Genomic DNA, 23,328 nt, shown 5'->3' with positions numbered 1-23,328 from the left:
AACATTAATGTACAAGACAAATATATCTTGAGAACTATTTTTGTCAATAAACACGAGTTAAAAGAAAAGAGCATGAATGTATGCTTACATTGCAGGGAATCTTTTTTGCTTATTATCGCTGCCATATATCTGTAATGAGCATATTCATTTCTTGTTACTATAACAACGTAACATACTAGAAATGTATACTTTGTGTCAGTAAACCCTTCTCCAGTATCTGAATGTTTATAATCAGTGGTACAGGCTTATCTGTGTTTTTGTTACAGCTGCTTCTCTCTGTAATTGTAGCCTTTTAATTATTACGCTAGTGGCTGTACCTTGTGCATACTGGCCTGTAGGAGCAGCTAATTTAGGATGTTGTCGATCTAAATCCAGCTGTGCAGTGAGGCCTGATGCCCCAGACAGAGATCCTTCAGGACAATGACCTTTGGGAGTCTCTGCAACCCTGCTGTTTCTTATTGCTCTAATACATTACAACACTCATGTTATGTTGTTAATATCCATTTTATGTCTACATTATTTGTTTTAGGTAGAATTTGTTTACTTGAAGTAAATGTTGCATGCGGTGGTACTTTGGTATAGCTTCCTCTGTGTGACATTTCCAGCTTTACTTTTGCCTGATTTTCTCAATGATCATTATATGATTAAGGAGAACATAGATTCATAAGTTCATAGGTTGGTACTAGGCTATCTGCCCACAGGCATTTATAAGCCTAGCCAGACTGTGTTGGCTTTCGCCGCCCCCTTAGATTAGTTCCCTGTGCCTCTGTCCAGCAGAGCCACTGAAGTGATCCCAGAGTTAAACTTTCTGTTTCCCATCCACTCGTCAAGGTTTCTTTTGAAGAGTGTTAGCGAGGAGCTCTGCCTAGTGTAGAGTGGGATCTTGTTCCAAAGCATGGGAAGTCTCTAGGACAGGAATCTATCCCTCCAGCACGTCCTATTTATTGTTGTGGTGAGGTTTAGATCCCTAGAGCGTGTGGCTCAAGGGGATTTTTAAAGTTTGATTTATGTACTTCCTACCACTCTTTGATAAGAAAACTGTAAAGTATCAAGGGTCTGAGTATCTCAAATATATTTGCTCTTCACAGTAAGTGGCTAAACATAGATACATGATATCGCTTTGTTTCATTAGGAAAATTCTGTCTAATGTAAGGTCGTTTTCAACAAACTTTTAAACATTGCAAAGTACAAGTTAAAATAATGGACATCAGAACATAATGCTGTATAATCACATTTCACAACATTAAAAAGCAATTGCTTGTCCTATTCACGTGTAGCAAAGGAAAATGACAAACTGAAGAGGATTTCCCAACAAATACTTAACAATAATATGACGTTGCTAGTCTCCACAAACAGAACAACATTTAACAGGGTATTTATCTGAAGTGAGGAATGTTACCTAGATTTTCCTGAATTAGAACTTTAAGTATAATGCTTGATAAGGTTTAATCATTGAGAGGTGCTACATGTCTGTGATATGTAGACAGCAATGTTTTATCTACCCTTTTTTTTCATTTTATAAAATATCAGTACATTTCCATATGCTTAATCTGCCAGCTAGTTTTTATTTGCCTGTGTTTTGTCAATACCTTCCTAAGCAAAGCAGTAAGGAACCACTGTAATTCATTTTTTCATCCCCTAGGTATTTGTTAGAATATGTACTGTGCCCAGAGCTATTACCTTCTGCAGGTAATAAATATTGCTGTTTCTCATTAGTCCAGTGATATTAGAATTAATAGAAGATCCTGTCAGCCTTAAAACATAGTTGTATTATTCTGTACTGTATACAAAAGGCAGTATGTTTGCTAAGCTAGAAAATTGTCTTTTTTTCAGAACGTCGTGTTTCTACAGACTAAAACAGGTACTCACAAAACTTACTTGAAATATAGTCATAAGGTATCTCAGATCACCTTTCTAATGTGTGCCAACTGCCCACAAAGTAAAATATTTCTCTCTTATACTTTCTTTTTCAATGAATTAAACGATTGCTCAGTAGTGGAATGCAGTATTCAGGACTCTAGTATTTGTGTTTTTACATTTGTGATGTACAATACTTACTAATCTCATTATATCATACCACCTGTAACTCTTACAGCTACTTACACTGAGAAAGTTGCAGCAGTGGTGTACAGAGACAGTCAGTTTTCTTTTTTTAGGGTACTTGTTTGCAATTTTATCAACATGTTGATAAATGGAATTTACAATGTGTGATGAAAAGCTGCTATGACAAGTGGAAACGTCTCAAGTTTTGTTCTTGATATGGTCAACAAACTAGTTTTACGATTGGTTGCATTATGACAGTTAAAGTACTAGAGTACAATTCATAAACAAATAGTGTATATAATGGCAAATTGTGCAGTTAGTGACAAAAAGCAGGTTGAGGGTGAGTCAGAAACATAAGCTGCAGACAAGCACAGCGGTCTTCAGTGCTCATTAGGCTATGTATGCAAATGACTTACAAAAAGATGTAAATAAAATAAATGAAAATACACAACCAAATGACGCAATAATAATATTCAAATGCAAGCATGCAAAAAATTGCCATGACTGACATTCATATGTGCAGCAGCGTGCACATTTCACTACATGACTCTACAAAGACGTACTGCACATAGAATATTAGAGCTGCAGAACTGCATAGCAGCACAGTGAAAGCAACAACAGCAGTTTGTTCATAGGTTCATAGGTTAGTACTAAGCTAACTGCCCTTGCAAGCCATTTTAAGCCTAGCTAATTATCTCTTGTGAGACTCAAACCCTGCACCTTGTGTTTGTAAGGCAAACACCTTAACCATTAGGCCACCCTCCCAACCTCTTGTGCTTAACAATGCTTACTTACTCTTGCTGCAGCTGGCCCTGGTAGAGTTGTGAGTCATGGTACACTACAACAATGAAGGTTTAGACAGCAAATAACATACCATATCATGAATGACCAGCAGAAAATTGGCCTTTTCCATGTAGCTCATGCCAGAATAAGACATCTCATACACATTTTATCACCCACATGCTGAAATGCGGGGAATGTTGTTTGTTTTCATCCCTCTGGAGACCAAGGTGTATGTAACACTTATTGTCTAAGCTATCAAGCTGTTCAGTGGCCATCAGGAGACACATTAGGTATATCACAGGCATCTGCCCCATGAATACTTTACAAGCTTTGCAACATTATGCTTCTGCATGTGGAACATCACATCTGGTTCCTAAGGACAGCAGACCAGAAAGCCATCACTATGTGTAGCTACTATCACATTCTATAGCTTTGTGAGGTACTGGGTGCCATAGACTGTACATTTGTAACACTAAAGACCATGCCCGCATCCCCACTCACAGGTGTATGTGAAGAGGTATGGAGGGTCAGTTGAGCAGGAAAAAGTAAAATTCCCTGAATTACCACCTAGTCTGCAATACAGACAGGATTATTATCAATGTGTGTGTGTGTGTGTGTGTGTGTGTGTGTGTGTGTGTGTGTGTGTGTGTGTGTGTGTGTGTGTGTGTGTGTGTGTGTGTGTGTGTGTGTGTGTGTTTGTGCAGTACCCTGTCAGTTTCCATGAATCCTATAGTTAGTACAAATCTTATCTCTATTGTCACTTACAGTGAAGGATATCTGGCTAGAATGTACAGGCTCATTTTGAAAAATAAATGATTATTGATTCAAAAACTAAGCATGTAGCCACTACACCCCCCACCTACAAAAAACAAACAAACAAAAAAATAGTTGTGTGTTGCAGATGATGCTTGATACCACATGGGAGCTCAGTCTCATGACTCCTGTGCATAATCCCAAAGCTGAGATTGAAATGCAGTACAACACTCTCCATGCAGAATCCTGGAATGTCACTGAATGTGTCCCTGGTGTGCTGAAGATATGCTTCCAGTTCCTGGATACATCTAGTGAGGCACTGCAATACTCACCTGACACCTGACAGAGCCAACAAGTTGGTTGTTGTTTGTGCCTTGCTGCACAATACTATTGTGTGGAAAAAAACTGGTTAACCCCATAAAACGGCAGTGTTAGGATCTATCACAGAAACAACAGCAACAGCTAAGGATAGGGGAACTGAACTGTATGACACAAGTGTAGGATGGCTGCCCACCCAGGCAGCAGTGGGTACAGTACAAAGTGGTGCTGGCATAATGGCCATAACAATCATACAGTAACAGTGTTACACAGACAAGATCCAAGTGTATTTATGTATCAGGCTGTGCTAGTCAGTGCACGACCTGGACACACTGTACATCAGGCATCACATCAATACAACATGGGATGGAGGGTGTTGTGGATCACAGTCATCATTTTCACAGGTTGTGAAGATTGGGGAAAGATGGGCGAAGGCTGCCAGCCTAGTCAAATAGAATTTGATACATAATTCTATCATTTGTATAAATAAATGTAAAATACAGGCTTGTGTTCTTAAATGAAAGAAAATACTGTAAAATGTGAACTTCAAGACTGTTGCAACATTGCCATCTGTTGTAAGGAAAATCAAGCCAAGTATTTCAAATGTTCTTTGAAGTTACAATTATCTAAAAAAGTGGTGCCAAAGTGGCTGGCTGAACACATTCTTTCTATTGTCTTAACTTAAGGAATAATTGCTAGAGTATACATGTGAAATGTATTTTATTGTTGTAGTTTCCTGAGCAGGTGTTAGATTGCTAAATAATGCAGTTTGTGGCCTGGGAACTCCAGGCTAAGTGTTAAAATGATGTAATATGAATACTGGGAAAACCTAAGTGTCAAAATGATGTCATTTGGGAGGGTCTTGGCAGAGCTGTTTGTTAGTGAGTTTTAAAAACTATTGTTGAGAGAGAGAGAGAGAGAGAGAGACTGCAAGCATTTTGTCTTGGACCATCAACCCCAGCACTGCTTATGCTCTTTATCTATGTAAGTAGGATTATAGCACTGTGTTTTCTCTTAAGAATAGCTCAAGATTAGAAAGTTAGATTAAGTGTTTTTCTTTGACATCAGACCCTGTCCTACTGTATTGTTTTAAGTTGCTGTGTGATCTCTGAACTCTTAGATATCTCTGTGGTGTAGTAGTATTGTCTTGTGTTTTAATTATTTATTATTAAATATTTTAAAACATTTATCTGTGGCTGGTTTGCATAGAGATCAAGTAGGCTCTAGAGTACATTGCATAATTATAGAGTTGATTGTAATAAGCCACTCTAATAAGCCTTAGACTGAATAGTCACATTACCAATTGGATAATAATATTGAACAGTAATAATTGGACACCCTTTCAAGGGCCTTTGGGTAGGTGATAATTGTTAGCTGGTGGTGGCAGAAATTACTATGGTATAGTCTGGGTAAAGGGGCACAACTAGAGAATCGGTGACAGCCTTTCCCAGGAGTGTCTGTGAAGTTGTATAAATACTTATCTCAAAGTGTGTGTGGTGTGTCAGCTACCTGGGCAGGGACATGAAGCACTGGTTGGACAGAGATGGTACTGGAGGTTAGCTTGCCAGCTAGGCTGAGATCTGGACCCTACAGCTGTGCCAGTGGGGAGTCTTATTGGGGACCTGGAGAGCAAGGGAGCAACCAGCCCCAGACTGACTGTGATCTCTGTGTGCACTTAAGGGAAATTGTACTTTACTGTGTGTATTTGTTATCCTTTCCTCTTCCATGAGACGACCTCCTTGGTGTTAGTGGTGAGGATTGAGGCTCCTTGATTGCTGGGCCAGGGCATGGTCATCACATATCTGGTGGCAGTGGTTGGGATAAGATATCCTAACATATCTGTTTGGCAGTGGTGGGGGTTGAGTGAATCCTGTAGCTTATGTACAGTAATCTCTGAAGGTGTTTTGTACTCTAAATCAGCCATGCAGTGTATAGTCAGAGTTCAGATCACAATTGTTTTATTTATTTTGTTAGCTTAGTCAGGGTGAGCAGGCAGCATGTCAGCACAGGAGTATGGAAAGCTGACAAGGAGCCAGCTGTTGGAGATGTGCCAGGCTAGGGGATTGGTGCATGGAAACCTGACTAAGGCAGACCTGATTGCAGCCTTGGTTACAGCTGCATCAGAAAACAGCATCCAGGAGGAAAATCAGACTGGCAGTGGAGCTGCAATATCCTCGGAGAATGGACAGCTTAACCTTTCTGTGAAGGACAATCAGATTGGCAGTGGAGATACAATATCCTCGGAGAATGGACAGCTCAACCTTTCTGCAGTGGACTTAAAAATCTGCTGGAGCTAAAAAGACTTGAGTTGGAGGCCAGGCATTTGGAGATAGAAGCCGAAGAGAAGGAGCATCAGAGGAGGCATGAGAGGGAAATGCTGACTGTTTACCAGAGTCATGGAGGTAATGGGGAAGGGAGTAACTGGACCCCAGAAGCACAACAGGTCAGTAAATTTCTTCCACAATTTAAAGAGGGGGATAATTTTGATAGTTTCATTCACATGTTTGAAAGGCTATGCAAATAGTATAGTGTTGACCAAAGGCTCTGGGTACGGTTCCTGACCCACTTACTCCATGGGAAAGCTGTAACTTGTACATCACAAATGCCTGACTCTGTCTGTTTTGATTATATTGCTGTAAAGAAATGTCTATTAGAATGTTTTAAGCTAACACCTGAAATGTATAGGAAAAAGTTTTGTGAGCATAGACGCAAGGCAGATGAAAATGTATGTAAATATATTGTTGAACTGAGCACTTATTTTCATAGCTGGGTGAGTGGATGTCAGGTCACCACTTTTGAAGGGCTGACAGACCTTTTGGTGAGGGAACACGCCCTTAGTACTTTGCCTGAGGGCATGAGGATCTGGTTAGCTGATAGACAATGTGCTACTTCAGATGAGTTGGGGAAGAAGGGACACTTATACCTGGCCAGCAGGCCAGCCCTGCACAGGAAGGGGACCCCCAGTACTGCTCATGGGTCTAAAGGAACCCATGGTGGGCAGCACAGACTGCCCCAACAGAATCCACCAGTAGCAGGGGACGCCACTAGGCCAGGTACATGTCCAGGAGCTAGGGTTAAATGTTTTGAATGCAACCAGTGGGGCCATGTGGCATACAGGTGTCCACGGAAGCAAGCTGGGGAACCAAAGGTGAGGGAGCCAGTAAGTGGTAAAGACAAAATGCCAACAGTAGGTTGTCTTGAGACAACTGGGGTACAGAACTACCATCCTGCAGATGTCCTGAGAGGGAAGGATTTGGATAAGGCAGTACCCTGTACTTATGCAGTTATATGCAGTGAGGCTAGGAGACAAGCATGTGGATCTGGTAGCCTGGGGGAGACCCAGACAGACTGCATACTTGCAGCCAGGACTGGTGAGGTGGTTAGTTCAGGGAGTGAGCTACACTGTAGCAGTGAGACTGACTGTGAGCCACAGCTGCTTGTGGGTACTGATGTTCCCTTGGACAAGGTAACTGCAAAGGTAGAGGTGAGTAGTAGTACCCAGGCTGACAGTGAGGCACCACTGTCAGAGGATGTCAGACTTCCTGTGGAAGGGGAGCTAGGAAGGGTTACAAGGACAGAGTTGAGACAGGCTCAGCTCTCAGATCCTACATTGCAAGGCCTGAGGCAGGTAGCTAGGGAGGCACCTGATTCTCAAGGGAAGGGGGAATCTGTATACTGGGACAAAGGGTTACTATACAGAGAGTGGACCCCTGAGGGAGGGCTAGAAGGTGAGAGAGTACAGCAGTTGGTAGTGCCTAGAGCTTACCGTCTGGTGCATCTAGCCATAGCCCATGATAGTCCCTTTGCAGGTCATATGGGCATAAAACACACAAAGAGGTGTTTTGTGCAAAACTTCTATTGGCCTGGAATTTCCAGAGATGTAACAGGGTACTGCAGGACCTAGGAGCAGTGCCAAAAAGTAGGCAAGGCAGGAGACAAGGTGAGAGCTCCTTTGATGCCTTTGCTTGTGACTGAGGAGCCATTTCAGAGGGTAGCTATGGATATTGTGGGTCCTCTGAGTACCCCAAGTTCCACAGGGAAAATGTATATCCTAGTGACAGTGGATTATGCTACACACTACCCTGAGGCAGTGGCTTCATCCTCCATTGAGGCAGAGAAGGTAGCAAATGCTTTGTTAGAGATTTTCAGCAGGGTATGTTTCCCAAATGAAATACTGACTGACCGAGGTGCCGATTTCATGTCAGACCTGCTGGCTTGTCTGTGGAAGTCCTGTGGGGTGAAGCACATGAAGACCACTCACTACCATGCCCGGACTAATGGTCTTGTTGAGAGGTTAAACTCTACAATCAAGTCCATGCTATGGGCATTTGCAGATCAGTTTAAGAGGGAGTGGGACAAATATTTGTCCCATCTGTTGTTTGCTTCCAGAGAAGTTCTCCAGGAATCCACAGGTTTTTCACCCTTTGAGCTGCTGTATGGGCATAGGGTGAGGGGACCTCTAGATTTAATTCGAGATGAGTGGGAAGGTGAGTGTGAGTCTCACAAGGAGTCTGTTGTGGCATACGTCCTAAACCTCAGGACAAGGCTCAGGGAACTCATGGGCTTGGCCCAGGGGAACCTGGCAGAAGCCCAACAACAGAAAAAGGTGTGGTATAACAGGAATGCTCGAGCTAGAGAATATGCTGTGGTGCAGCAGGTAATGGTTCTCATTCCTGTCAGACACAACAAGCTGCAAGCAGCTTGGGATGGACCCTACAAGGTGGTAAGAAAGGTAAGTGATGTTTACTACATGGTGGAAGTGCTAGGCAGATGGCAGGAGCACAAAGTGTACCATGTTAACATGATGAAACCTTACCGTGATAGGGAGGCCCTTGTGCTGAGCATTTGCAGTGGTTTGCAGGAGGAGTCTGAGGGAGACCAGGGAACTGATCTCCTCAGTGAGGCTCGGGCTGACACCTCAGTGGAAGGGGTAGCAATATCCCAGCAGCTATCTCCTACCCAGGTTCATGAAATCCGAGCAGTGTTGCAGGAATTTGGGGACAAGTTCACTGGGAAACCAGGGAGCACTCACCTGGTGCAGCACCAGGTGGATACAGGACCCCAAAGGCCTATTACGCAGGCCCCTTATAGGGTGCCTGAGAGAGTCAAACAGACTCTGAGGGAAGAGGTACAGGAGATGTTGGAACTAGGGGTAATTCAAGAGTCCAACTGTCCCTGGGCCTCGCCAGTAGTGTTGGTGCCAAAGAAGGATGGCAGTACCAGGTTCTGTGTGGATTACAGGAAATTAAATAGTCACACAGAGTCGGATGCTTACCCCATGCCTAGGACAGATGAGGCCCTAGAGCAGCTGGGTGGGGCTAAGTATCTTACAACCATTGATCTTACCAAGGGTTACTGGCAGGTGCCCTTGACTCCCAGTGCTAGAGAGAAGTCAGCCTTTGTGACTCCTTTTGGCTTGTACGAGTTCACAAAGATGCCCTTTGGGATGAAGAATGCCCCAGCGACTTTCCAGAGGCTGGTGGATAATATCCTAGCAGGAGCAGAAGGGTTTGCCCTTGCTTACCTAGATGATATTGCCATCTACAGCCATTCCTGGCCACAGCATCTTCGGCATGTCAGGGAGGTGCTGGGCAGACTACAGAGGGCAGGGCTGACCATTAAACTGAGCAAATGTCAAGTGGATATGGCAGAGGTCTCCTATCTAGGATATAGAGTGGGGAGTGGTAGGATAAGGCCAGAACCTGCCAAATTGGAAGCTATTAAGACATGACCTGCACCTATTACCAAAAAGCAGGTGAGGGCATTCTTAGGGACAGCAGGGTACTACAGAATGTTTGTCCCCAGTTATAGTACCATAGCTGCTCCCCTCACAGACCTGACAAGGAAGAACAGGCCAGATAAGGTAGTGTGGACCCCAGCATGTGAGCAGGAATTTCAGCAGCTTAAAGAAGCTTTGGGCGGACCCCCTGTGTTAGCCAGTCCAGATTACAGCAAAGAATTTGTTGTGCAAGTGGATACTTCAAACCATGGGGTGGGGGCTTTACTTAGCCAGATTTCTTCAAAGGAGGAAGAGCACCCAGTGGTTTATCTCCATCATAGGCTCCAACCCAGGGAGGAATGCTATACAGCTGTAGAAAAGGAATGTCTAACTATAGTGTGGGCATTGCAGAAACTTCAACCTTATCTGTATGGAAGAAAATTCACTGTAATGACAGATCACAACCCTCTAATATGGTTAAACAGAGCCAGTCAGTAAAATGCCAAGTTGCTAAGTTGAAGCCTGGGATTGCAAGCATATGATATGTCAGTGCAACACCGCAGTGGGAGTAGCAATGCCAATGCAGATGGGCTCTCAAGACAGGGAATGGGGTGAGGTACCCTCAGATAAACCTAACCCTCTCAAGCAGCGTTTCTCAAGGGTCACTTGAAAAACTAGCTTGAGTTCTCCAGAGGGGGAAGAGATGTGTAGATTGGGGAAAGATGGGTGAAGGCTGCCAGCCTAGTCAAATAGAATTTGATACATAATTCTATCATTTGTATAAATAAATGTAAAATACAGGCTTGTGTTCTTAAATGAAAGAAAATACTGTAAAATGTGAACTTTAAGACTGTTGCAACATTGCCATCTGCTGTAAGGAAAATCAAGCCAAGCATTTCAAATGTTCTTTGAAGTTACAATTATCTAAAAAAGTGGTGCCGAAGCGGCTGGCTGAATACATTCTGTCTATTGTCTTAACTTAAAGAATAATTGTTAGAGTATACATGTGAAATGTATTTTATAGTTGTAGTTTCCTGAGCAGGTGTTAGATTGCTAAATAATGCAGTTTGTGGCCTGGGAACTCCAGGCTAAGTATCAAAATGATGTAATGTGAATACTGGGAAAACCTAAGTGTCAAAATGATGTAATTTGGGAGGGCCTTAGCAGAGCTGTTTGTTAGTGAGTTTTAAAAACTATTGTTGAGAGAGACACTGCAAGCATTTTGTCTTGGACCATCAACCCCAGCACTGCTTATGCTCTTTATCTATGTAAGTAGGATTATAGCACTGTGTTTTCTCTTAAGAATAGCTAAAGATTAGAAAGTTAGATTCAGTGTTTTTATTTGACATCAGACCTGTCCTATTGCATTGTTTTAAGTTTCTCTGTGATCTCTGAATTATTAGATATCTCTGTGGTGTAGTAGTATTGTCTTGTGTTTTAATTATTTATTACTAAATATTTTAAAAACCTTTATCTGTGGATGGTTTGTGTAGAGACAAAGTAGGCTCTAGAGTACATTGCATATTTATAGAGTTGATTGTAATAAACCACTCAAATAAGCCTTAGACTGAATAGTCACATTACCAATTGGATAATAATATTGCACAGTAATAATTGGACACCCTTTCAAGGGCCTTTGGGTAGAAGATAATTGTTAGCTGGTGGTGGCAGAAATTACTACTGTATAGTCTGGGTAAAGGGGCACAGCTAGAGAATCTGTGTCAGCCTTTCCCAGGAGTGTCTGTAAAGTTGTATAAATACTTATCTCAAAGTGTGTGTGGTGTGTCAGCTACCTGGGCAGGGACACGAAGCACTGGTTGGACAGAGAGGGCACTGGAGATTAGCTTGTCAGCTAGGCTGAGATCTGGACCCTATAGCTGTGCCAGTGGGTAGTCTTATTGGGGACCTGGAGAGCAAGGGAGCAACCAGCCCTAAACTGACTGTGATCTCTCTGTGCACTTAAGGGAAATTATACTTTACTGTGTGTATTTGTTATCCTTTCCTCTTCCATGAGATAACCTCCCTGGTGTTAGTGGTGAGGATTGAAGCTCCTTGATTGCTGGGCCAGGGCATGGTCATCATACAGGTTACATAATATAACAGCACAGGATTAACAAAAACTTGGTAGGACACAAAATGTTCACAGAGGATGAAGGAAACATCACAGGGAGTGGTGGAAACAACAACAATCTAGGTATGGAGACCACTGGGGTGACAGGTCTTGAGACCTTCTGTAACAGTGATGGAGTGTCACTGCATGACCTGAACTTGCCGGAAGATTTCTGGGGAGGGCTGCAAGGGCTTAAACCTTCAGTTTGGATACAGGGTTCTAACGAGGCTCAACAGGAATAATGACCTCCTCAGACTAGGGCTCATGACCTCCTTTGACAGTGATGGAGTGACACTATGTGACCTAGATGCAGATGTATATGCATACCCATGATAAGGGGTGCCAGGACTTTTGACGGCTCCTGATGATGGTATTGTGTTTGCATCATGTAAACGTACTGCATCACTTTCACCATGGGTACATGCCTATGGACAATTCTGGCAATGGTGCTACCCAGGATGGCACTAAGAATATGCAGAGAGATATCAAAGGAAGAAGTGTGAGCCACCAGAGAACCTGTGCCATCTTATCCTAATATCTGCACTTCATAGCCACACAAAGTTTACAATGGACAGCACCTCACAAAGTCATGCCAAATGCTCACCAGATGCAGTGCAGAGTATGTAGCAGTAGATTGTGCCTGGATGATATTCCTGCATATCTGCTTGTTTGTCCTGAATGCTGCTGCTGCTGCCAACACAGGGGCTAAATCAGAGCTGCGACATCATCACGTATTCCCATGTCACTGCCTATGAGAGGCATGTTCACATCAGAAGCAATGAACAATTTGAAGCTACCTATTCTGGCACAGAAGAAACATGTTTGAAGGTACCATCCACAGAATCTCTCTCTCTCTCTCTCTCTCTCTCTGGGGATGCTGGCTATTCATTCTCTACAGTCACACTATCCTCAATATTTATGTACATGTCTCCACTATATGTTGAAGGTACCTTAACATCCAGGACAAACAGAAACACTGCTATTGTTTCCCCAGACTGTGATTGCTGGCCATGTATTTTGGCATCATTGCTGAACACACCTGTGGTACTGACATCAGCTGTTTGTCTAGCTTCTGATATTTCTATACCATGCCCTTCACTGCTGATGCCTGTCAGTGCAGAATATACAGAAAACTATGCCAAACCCATTGACATATGAAACTATGGTGCCCATGTTGCAAGCAAACTGAGGCTGTTTAGGCAATAAATTATATTGTGTCTGACCTTACCTTCAACAGTGGCAGAATGTTGCTGCAGACCTAAGATGCCTATAAGACAGATGTGCATCAATCATACTGGATTACAGTATACTCTGTATTTCTAGGAAGAATACAGTAAATGTATGCTAGGAAGAAGTAGTATGGCCAATCACCCACAGAAAAGTGGAGGGGTCATTCCAAAACCAAGAGCCCAATACTCTTTCAAGATACTTCACAATACTTTTCCTTCAGGCATGAACAAAAGTAATTCTTCAATCTCTGTGAAGCATAAAGATTCTGGAAGTCCATTCCCAGTGGTAAATCACTCATTTTCAGACTGCTGTGCCTTATGCTTTGCCTGGCCAGTGATACCTATGAGTCACTGAGAACTCTGGCCCATTATTCCATGCTGCCTCCCCACAGAACTGATGTCCTGCAGAAAAGATTGCCACACCAGGTATGACTGCACCCATTCTACCCAACAGCCATAGGCCATACTCTCAGATGATTTACAACAAAATCTCATTTTCTGCAGTGCTGAAATTTTCAACCCTCTGCCTGGCTGATTGTTCTCTAGAAATGATGAATCTTGTAAAAACTTACAGAATATAGAAATATATATTTATTGTGGATGTTATGTGTATAGATATCATAATTGTAACTGCTTAGACACATATTCATGGTTTGCAGGCACAAACAGCCCTGGCATATTACAACATATTAATTCATGAAGGAGGTTAGCCTTTAAAATTTTCATGCTAGGTATGTTGCATAATAACATTTCAGTGTATAATTTCTACATATGAATGATACAAGATTAGATGTGAATGTCAGAGGTACCAAAAGGGAAGGGGATTGGTTGCTGGCTGACAGGAACACTGCTATAAGTATGTCTGCCCGGGTCCCCTTCAAAGGATCGAAATTTTACAACATCGAATCACTGATCTGTGAAGACCAGAGGATCGAAGTTGTAAAATATCAAACCCTGTGAATGGAGATCACTGTACAGTGTGGAATGGGAAATTTACCATTCTCTTTACTGTAGAGCAATCTTGGAGTTGGTATATTTATGTAGTAGGGGGTGTGGGTGGTGCAGGGGGGCTTGCCCTTCTGCAAAAACATGAAATAAGAAGTTTTCACTCTGTAGATTTTCTTTTTAAAGTTTGATAGTTTACATCTTCAGTCATCTGGTCTTCCATGATCAGAGGTTCAGTGCTGTGAAATTTCCATCCTTTGAAGTAGACCCGTCTGCCCATATGGTAACCACGGCTGAATATCTGTATAGTAATGTAACCACTGTTGAGATCATGTCCAGCATCTTACATATCTATTAAAAAATGCAGCTATTGTTTTTCTCTTATGTTTCCATAAATACAAGCTGATAAGTTAATAAAAAGACAGAACACTAGCTTCTTCAAGAATAAAAGTTAATGTTTTCTGGAAGCATGCAAGTTATTTTTTCACATCTGGGAGGGGAATAAAGGTAAAAATGGAACAGACACCAGTCAGTGTATTTAGAAGCACAGGCAATAACACGTCTTAGCATGGATGACATAAATTTTATGTTAATTAAGGCATGTATTTACAGCGGTCTGTTTGGGACAATTGTTCCTATTAGGAGAGTTAAACATCATTATTTGAAGCTCTACTTAGTTTTGTGTGTTTGTATTAAGTTCCATTAACACTCTGCCTATCTTCAAATATATGTTGTTGCCTAGGGGTAGACAAACAGGACTTGGGAAGTGGGTACGCTAAATTATTGTTGCATTCTTCCTCGTCCCTTTCTGGAGACTGTTCTTATGAAAGCATGGAATTTACAGTGTGATAATGCTTTTTTTATCAGAGTGTGTTAAATGAAAAAGAGTCCCTAGAGGACTTTAAATATTTAAGTTTCTTAATGGTTTAATGCTAGGGTAAACAGAACTGGATGAACTTTTAGCCATGTTTGATAGATGTTGTTGTTTGTCTTTCGGCTTTTCCCGGTTAGGGGTCGCCACAGCGGAACTCCGGTCCGCTAATGATTGGCAGTAGATTTTCACGAACGCCGAGGTGCCAGCTCGACGTTTAACCTTCAATGAAGGCACACCCATTTACGCATGTCTTTCGAATGCCACCCAACCGCAGTGAGGGCATGCAGACTCCGCACAGAAGGCACTCCCTGCACTCCAGCCAAGAATCGAATGGGAGAACCTCTTGCTGTGAGGCAACATCGCTACCGCTGCATCACCGTGGCAGGCATGTTTGATAGATATGGAGAATGTTTGATAGATACGGAACTGAATTAATTCAGTTTATCATCAGGTTAAATGACAAACGTAAAAATGAACTTTTGGACAAAGCTAATGAGTTAAACAATGCTGTACTTGATGATGGTAACTTAGAAATGTATGGTGAGAAATATGATAATATGTTTGACATGGTAGAAAACCAGGTCAGCATTAATATGAAAAGAAAAAACAAGAAGTTGGAAATGGACGAGGAAGAATACAACAATAATTTAGCATACCCACTTCCCAAGTCCTATTTGTCTATGCAATAGGCAACAACATATATTTGAAGATAGGCAACGTGTTAATGGAGCAACAGGAGGCTTTAATTATTGGAACCAGAGAGGCAATAGGAAAAGTTTTGCTAGGAATAATCATGAAAATTATGAGGCATTTGATGGGGAACACACAGAATTGAGAAGGTCAGAAAGAACTTCTAACAGAAATAAGAATAAACATAATTTTTTTAGTTCAACCTCACCTGGGGACAAACACAAGAACCAGGGGGAACAAAGGTTATTGGGGCAAGAACCAGAAAATGAACTAACAGTTAACAATGTACAGATGGGCAGCATTATTACTGCCTTTGGGGAAAAATGATGAGTTTTAAAGGTTTTAATATTTTAACCATACTGACATTCCTCTAATACAAACACACTTTACACTTTTTAAAAAAGTCAATAAAATAGAACAAGGCAGCCAAACACAGCTAAAAAACATTAATTTATTAAAATACAGGTTTAAAGTTTGTACCAGCTAAAAAGCAGACTTAGCCGATACCTTAACCAAATTCAAACTTTTTACAAGAAAATTAAACCTTAAAATGTTTTTAAAGACAGCAATAACGCACTGAACTTAACACAAAACAATATTATGAAAAAGAAAAATACATTTTACCCACCTATGCACCCTCTTATAGGGAACTATAAAAAGTGTTGTATGCAAGATATTTATCAGTATTATGAAACATCTAAAAAGAAAATTTACAATCGTAGTAAGGAAGAAATGGAATTGTTAAAAGAACTAAGACACAATGATACAGTGTGATTAATGAAGCCTGACAAAGGGGGTGGGATGGTGATGGTAAACAGTGAAGAATATGATTATGATATGCTATCAACCCTATATGACACTGAAAAATATGAAATAGTATCTTTAAACCAAATTAACATAGCACAAAGTAAGGTACACTTATTTTTAGAAGATTATTTGTACCAGGGAACTATTAATGAAGTAACACATGAATTTTTGGTTAACAAACATCCTGTCATCCCTACAGTATTTGGAATTCCCAAAATCCATAAGAATATCGACAAGTCCTCTTACAGACTAATAGTCCTAACCTAAGAACAGCATGACATATCCTTTAGCCATATTTGTGGATAGGTTGATACAAAACACAATGAAACCTACTGAGTATATTTTAAAAGACTCCTGGGATTTTTTGAGAAAAATAAAAGAGGAGTATTACTCAGATGAAACAAGTTTTTCAACGATTCCAAATGATGCAGGACTAAAACTGTTCAGAGATGCAGTTTTGGAAATGACTAGCTTAAATGGAGCACTACTTAATTTTGTGATGGATGTTATGGAACTTGTTTTAAAGAACAACTATATCTGTTTTGGTAACGAATCCTTCAGACAAGTTAAGGGGTGGCCATGGGGGCGAATTGTGCCCCAACCTATGCTAACCTAGTAATGTATGCATGGGAGAAACAGCATGTATTCACTTTGGGTTTTGATCAGTACTAGTTTGTTTATTTGAGATATTTGGATGACATTTTTATTCTGTGGAAAACAACTGGTGAAATAAGGGATGTATTTGTAAAAACAATTAACAACTCTTTTCTGAAGTTTACCTGTGACCATACAGATGATTGTGCAAACTATCTAGATGTAGCTATATTTAAAAACCAGGTAGAAAAAAAAGTTTTATTCCAAACTTTACAGAAAACTAACATTTTCTAATAGTTACCTAGACTACAGAAGTCAGCACCTTTTCTATACTAAAAAGAACAGTGAAAGGGCAGATTGTACATGCATCAAGAATGTATTCAGACATTTCCTTATTCAAAATAGAGTTAGGAAATTTGATTACTATGTTCAAAGAAAGGTGATATCCAGAGAGTTTGTTATTTGATATTGGAAAAATATTTTGAGTGAATGGAGTAACAAGTGCACCCCTTTGTTGGGTGCTAATGAAGAAAATACAGTGAAAATTATTCCTGTTGACATTTCATTTCCAAATTCTATGGTTTTACAATACAGTGGGGATTCAACTACCTTGAGAGACATTATAACAAAAAAATTGGGTAATGTTTAGCAGTACTGCTGAGACATTTGACATTTTAGGTCAAAATCCTACTTTTGTGTATAAAACAGGGTGGAATTTGAAAAACTATTTTGAACATCCCACAAATGTGAACAGTAAAATGATTGATGGAAGTAAAAAATGTGGGAGATGTAATTATTGTAGTTACATCTTACAAAACAAAACAGTGTCTGTAGATAATTCGGAACAGCATATTAGATTGGACATAGGAAATTGTGGCAGTTCTGGTCTTGTATACATTGGAACTTGCTTCAAATGTAATGATTTCTACATTGGGAAAACTGTTAGGAGTTTGCGTAAACGTATATACAAGCACTTGTATGCCATTAAAAAGAAAGATGAGACCAATGCTTTATATAAGCTTACATAATATTGTGGCTATGACTCAAAACTCTTATTTGGCATTCTGGAAAAAGTTAAAAGGGATGACAAGGGAGGCTTTTGCGAGAATAGGGTAGAGGAATGTGAACTTAAATGGCAACTAAGGCTGAATGCAACTTTGCCTGGTATTAATGAACATATATCTATCTTGCCTGTTTTAAAGAAAAAAAGCAATGATTTTATGATCTATTTATTGAAATTTTACTGTTTTTTAAGGGAACATTGAGTGAGTAAGTCATATGATGATTTTAAATACTATTTAAATGATGGTTTTATTTTGTAAAATGGTTCTGAAGAAGTTCGTTTTGGGAACGAAAGTGCTTGACCCTTTTTTGGTTTTGAATTAAAGTGTTATTTATACTATGACATCTTGTCTGGACCTTATTGGGAATTATCCACCTTGTTGGCTTGTTAATTGGTATAAGTTTATTTTTGCCTTTGGGTATACACTGATGTTTGGTTCATAAATTTATATAATACTCTCTTACATATCACATAGTCAGATAAGAGCTTGTAACTTGAATGTCTGTGAAATGCCTAATTATGGCTTCTTGCATCAGGGTATAACTACACAGCTTGTGTTTGAGGACATGCCAACTGGTGACACCTCACAACACACATGCAGAGCCTCAATGTGTGCCACTCAGTGTACGACACCTGTGCATGAAGTTGCACTACTTCTGATTCAAAAACACATATAGTGATAAGAAATATTCTGCTGTGGTCCATGTAGTTAGTGTTGCTCATTCCAAGCTGTACAAAGATGACTAAATTGAGAAGAAGGACTCTCATGTGTTGTTGCATAAAGGAGACTGTTGAAAGACTATATATTCAGCCTGCTGAGCATGTCTAATGGCCTATTTAGAAAAGTTGATGTCTCATATGACCTTAGCCTGATATCAAAAAGGATGACAGGTATTCCACAGTCTGCAGAGCAAACAGGCATCATGTTGACTGCAGATGGTGTCACCATGTCATCTTCCACCAATGGGAAGAAAAGGTTTAATAATATCACCCTGAAATGTATAATTATTTATTTAATGCATTTTTCATGCTAACTGCATACCGAACAGTCAAGACTCTATTGGTACTGACTGTACTGACATGCACATTTATCATACAACATATGGGAAGTATGATTTGATTAGCATATGATTAACAGTGATTATAATTTATTTATTTATTTATATTTGTTGACCGGGAGTGTCTGACTGGACGTAGGTCCATTTTCAGTGGAGGCCCGGGGAGAAAAGCTCCACAGTTAAAATAAACAGACAGTAGTTACATTGGATTACATAGCGATTTACAATTTACATAGCAATTACTTACAACATATTTACAGATGAAGAACATAGTACATCAGTAGACAACTAGAATCTTTATCTGTGAAATACATAACAGACATTAACAAATGTTACAAGAAGAAGTTCCTGCTGTATAATAAGTACTGGCTTATGAGCATCTGAGCTTGCTATAATCAAGGTAGTTAGTGATGTGGAAAGAAAGGTAATGGTTGGATGGGGAGGGTGATATTAGAGTGGGAGTTGCAAGGGCATAGCCAGCATGTTTTTAGGTGCGCTTTTAGTAAAGTTTTGAAGTGGGTGCATGATGGTATGGAGGTAATTGTGGGTGGGAGGGAGTTCCATAATTTGCCTATGGTGCAAGAGAATAGTGCTTCACCAGCAGAGTTATTGGCTTTAGTGGTCTGCAAGTGATTTTTGTTGCTGGATCTTAGTGGTCTGATGGTGCGATAGGGTTGGAGTAGATTCTGGAGGGATGGGACATTTAGTGGATGATTTACTAGTTTGTGGGCAAGTGAGAGTTGATACCATTGAAGGAGGTGAGGGAGTTCAAGCCAGTCCAGTTCAGCAAGTGCGAGACAGTGGTGACTACGGTAGGATGCCCCTGTGGCGAATTTGGTGATTTTGTTGTAGCAGGTCTCTAGCTTGTTTAAATCGCATTGCCTTAGGTTGGTATATATTGTACAGGCATAAAGTAGGGTGGAGATAAGGTGGGAATTTGCTATTGAAATCTTTGCTGCTTTGGTGAGAAGTTGCTTATTTCTGTATAGCGCTCCTAGTTTATTGTGGACTTTTTTTATGGTCAAGGATATGTGAATGTCAAATTTTAGTTTATTGTCTATTTCCACTCCTAGCAATTTGGTGTGTTCAGTTGGGTATATAGTGGTGTTGTCCTTTGCTGTGATGTTAAAGTGAGAGTTGTTTTGAGTATGTTTGGTGGGTTGGAAGATGAGTAGTTTAGTTTTGTTTGGGTTGAGTATTAATTGGGCATCGGATAACCAAGTTTCAACAGAGGAAAAGGCTTCCTGTGTGACTTTTGCAGTTTGGGTAGGGACTGGGCTGAGCAGATGATGGTTGAGTCATCTGCGTATTGTATGAGTGTGCCATGTTTGGTGGCAGAGGCTAGATTATTGGTGAAAACAGAGAAGAGTAGGGGTCCAAGGATGGATCCTTGGGGAACCTCTATGGAGACAGGTAGTTGGGGAGATATGTCATTCTGCCATACAATGGATTGTTGGCGGTCAGACAGGTAACTCTGAAACCAGTTGGTGACCGATTGTGAGAAGGATAGGTTATTGAGGACAGAGATAAGTTGTTTGTGTGGGACCATGTCAAATGCTTTAGATAGGTCTAGGAAAGTAGCAGAGGAGAGATAGCCATTGTTTTTATGCTGAGGGATAGTGTTAGTAAAGGAGAGTAAGGCAGTGGTGGTGCTATGGTTTGGTTGGAAACCATGCTGAGTATTGGAAAGGAGGTTGTTAGTAAGGAGGTAGTCTGAGACCTGAGAGTGTATGCATCTCTCTAGTATTTTGGAGAGTGGAGAGAGAATAGCTATGGGGCTGTAATTGGTTAGTTCTGTGGAGGGTCCGCCTTTGTGGAGGGGAATTATATGTGATACTTTCCACAGTGTGGGAACATAACTTTCTGACAGAGATCGGTTAATCAAGATGGATACTGGGTAGGCCAGAGCATCAGCTGCGATTTGTAGGTATTCACTTGGGAGGTTGTCTGCTGCTAATCTGGTGGGCTTAAGTTTAGTTAAGAGTTTTTTTATGTTGGAGGTAGGTACAGGAGAAAAATTGAAGGCAGTGGGGAGATTACTAGTTGAAGGTGTGGGTTGGAGGGGAGGGGGGTTGTGTTGTTTAGCTAGTGATAGCATGGTTTGTGTGAAGTGTGTGTTGAATGAGGTAGCAATATTGTGAGTGAGGGATGTTAGGAGGAGGGGTACTGACTTTACCTGGGTGGAGGATGGAGTTTATGGAGGACCAGAATTATTTGGGGCTGTGTTGAGAGGAGTCTAGGGCAGACTGGTAGTATTGGAATTTGTCCTGTTTTATTAGCTTTTTGACTCTATTGCGTAGTTCTAGGAATTTCTGTCTAGTTGAGGGAGTTTTGGTTTTGCGCCAATGCTCCCAGGCTTTATCCCTGTTTTTCATTTCTGACTTAGTGGTTTTCTGTAGCCATGGGGAGGGTTGTGCTTTGATTCTGAAAAGTCTTATGGGGGCATGGTAATTAAGGATGCTCAGGAAGGTAGTATTAAAAAATTCAACTGCGTCATCAAGGCTGAGGTACTTTAGAGATGCCAGTTGCATTCTTTGAGGGATGAGGTGAATGTGAGTAGGTTAAAGTTTAGTTTTTTACGTATTTGACGGTAGATGACAGGTTTAGCCTGGTATAGGTATTTTTTGAGTAGGAATGTTGGGGAGTGACCACTGAGGCTATCTGATAAGCAGCCTGTTATATATGACTGAGGGCTCTTACTGACTAGTATCCAGTCCAGGGTAGTGTGCTTGCTGGAGTTTTTATTTATCCTGGTTGGCGACTGGACTAGTTGGGTGAAGCCATGGAGGTTTATATGATGGGTTGGATGGTTGCCAGAACAGGATTGCCAGTCAATATTGAAATCACCTAAAATGATAGTTTCTTGGGGGAGATGGTGGGTAGACCAGCTGAGGAGGTTTTCTAGTGGAGGGATGTTTTGGCCAGGTGGGAAGGGATTAGGTACAAGGTTCACACATGCCCTCCAGCCAATGCCTGTATGGAGTTTACATGTTCTCCCTGTGTCTCAGTGGTATTCTTCCCAACTCCCAAAATATGCTGAGTCTTTCCACTTCAAAGTCACCAAATTTGGAGTTGTGGCAGCAGCAAAGACGCTAGATGGTGCCTATAGGGGAAAAAGTTATACAGAGCAACTAATTTGGTCATCAACTGTGGTATGCTGTATCTTCAAGACAGGAGATCATGGATCACAGAATGCCCAGGCAAGCCACTTGATGGTGTAAAAATTGTCTCTAGGTGATTTGGTCACATTGTCTAATGTCATCAGAAAAGACCCAGCCTACTCTGACCTACATCAGGGACCCATGCTAATGATGAGAGACAGATGCATGTACCCCTAGTGGCCAGTGTGTGTGTCCACAATAAAAGCCCAGCAGCCCTGTATCAATAAGATACTGGCTGGCCAGTAGCCCAGCCTGGGTTACCTGGGATAGCTCTGTTGAGTGAAAGATGAATGTAAAACCAATCAATCTGCCAATCATGAGCTAAGACTTTCTACACTCAGTGTAGATTCACTGATAGGATGCAACTTGGAAGTGGATGACATGATGTTAAGGAGGAGGCTGAACATCCTCTGTGTCCAGGAGACATGATGGAAGGTCATTGCAGCAAAGCCATTTTGCTTGGGATCTAGAGTCTACTACTCAAGAGGAAGACAGACTAGGGAATGGTGTGGAAATTGTTGTGAGAGTGAGACTTCAGAAGGCAGTGAGGGATGTCATCAGAATTAGTGACAAACTCATGCAATCAGAATTCAGTGTAAGGACAGGGCACTATTCATAATCTCAGCCCTTTGCCCCACAGCAGGGTTGTGAAAGTGAGAGAGCATTCAAACAGTAGTTGCAGGATCAGGTCTATATCATAACCGTAAAAGCCCGTTTCAGTGAATATGTAAACGTCTACACATATTGCGCGAACCGCGAATACACCGAATGCCCTAAACTGCGAAATTCAAAATCTCGAAATGGCATAGTTGGCCCTTCTGCGGTATAGCTCCGTAAGGTAAGTGTGCAATAGTTATGGACCTTAAGGTTAGGGTGTGGGTTAAGGTAAGTGCATACATGGTAGTATATGCAAGCTTTACTTTAGGGTTAGAAGTACGGTTCCGGTTAGTGTATGTATGTGGTTTATTTATTTTGTTTGGGTGGGTAGTATGTAGCAAATGATGGGATTGGCCAACTATGCCGGTTCGAGATTTTGAATTTCGTGGTTTAGGGCGTTCAGTGTATTCGTGGTTCGCGCAATATGTGTCGACGTTTACGTATTTGCTGAAACAGGCTTGCGCTGTTATAATATAGACCCACAGGATCTACTAGATAAAGCAAGAGAACATGAACTGGTGTTG

This window comes from Protopterus annectens, chromosome 11.part0 (genome assembly GCF_019279795.1).
Source record: "Protopterus annectens isolate FY-2018-M chromosome 11.part0, PAN1.0, whole genome shotgun sequence".
NCBI lineage: Eukaryota > Metazoa > Chordata > Ceratodontiformes > Protopteridae > Protopterus > Protopterus annectens.
Note: the sequence above shows the minus strand (reverse complement) of the source record.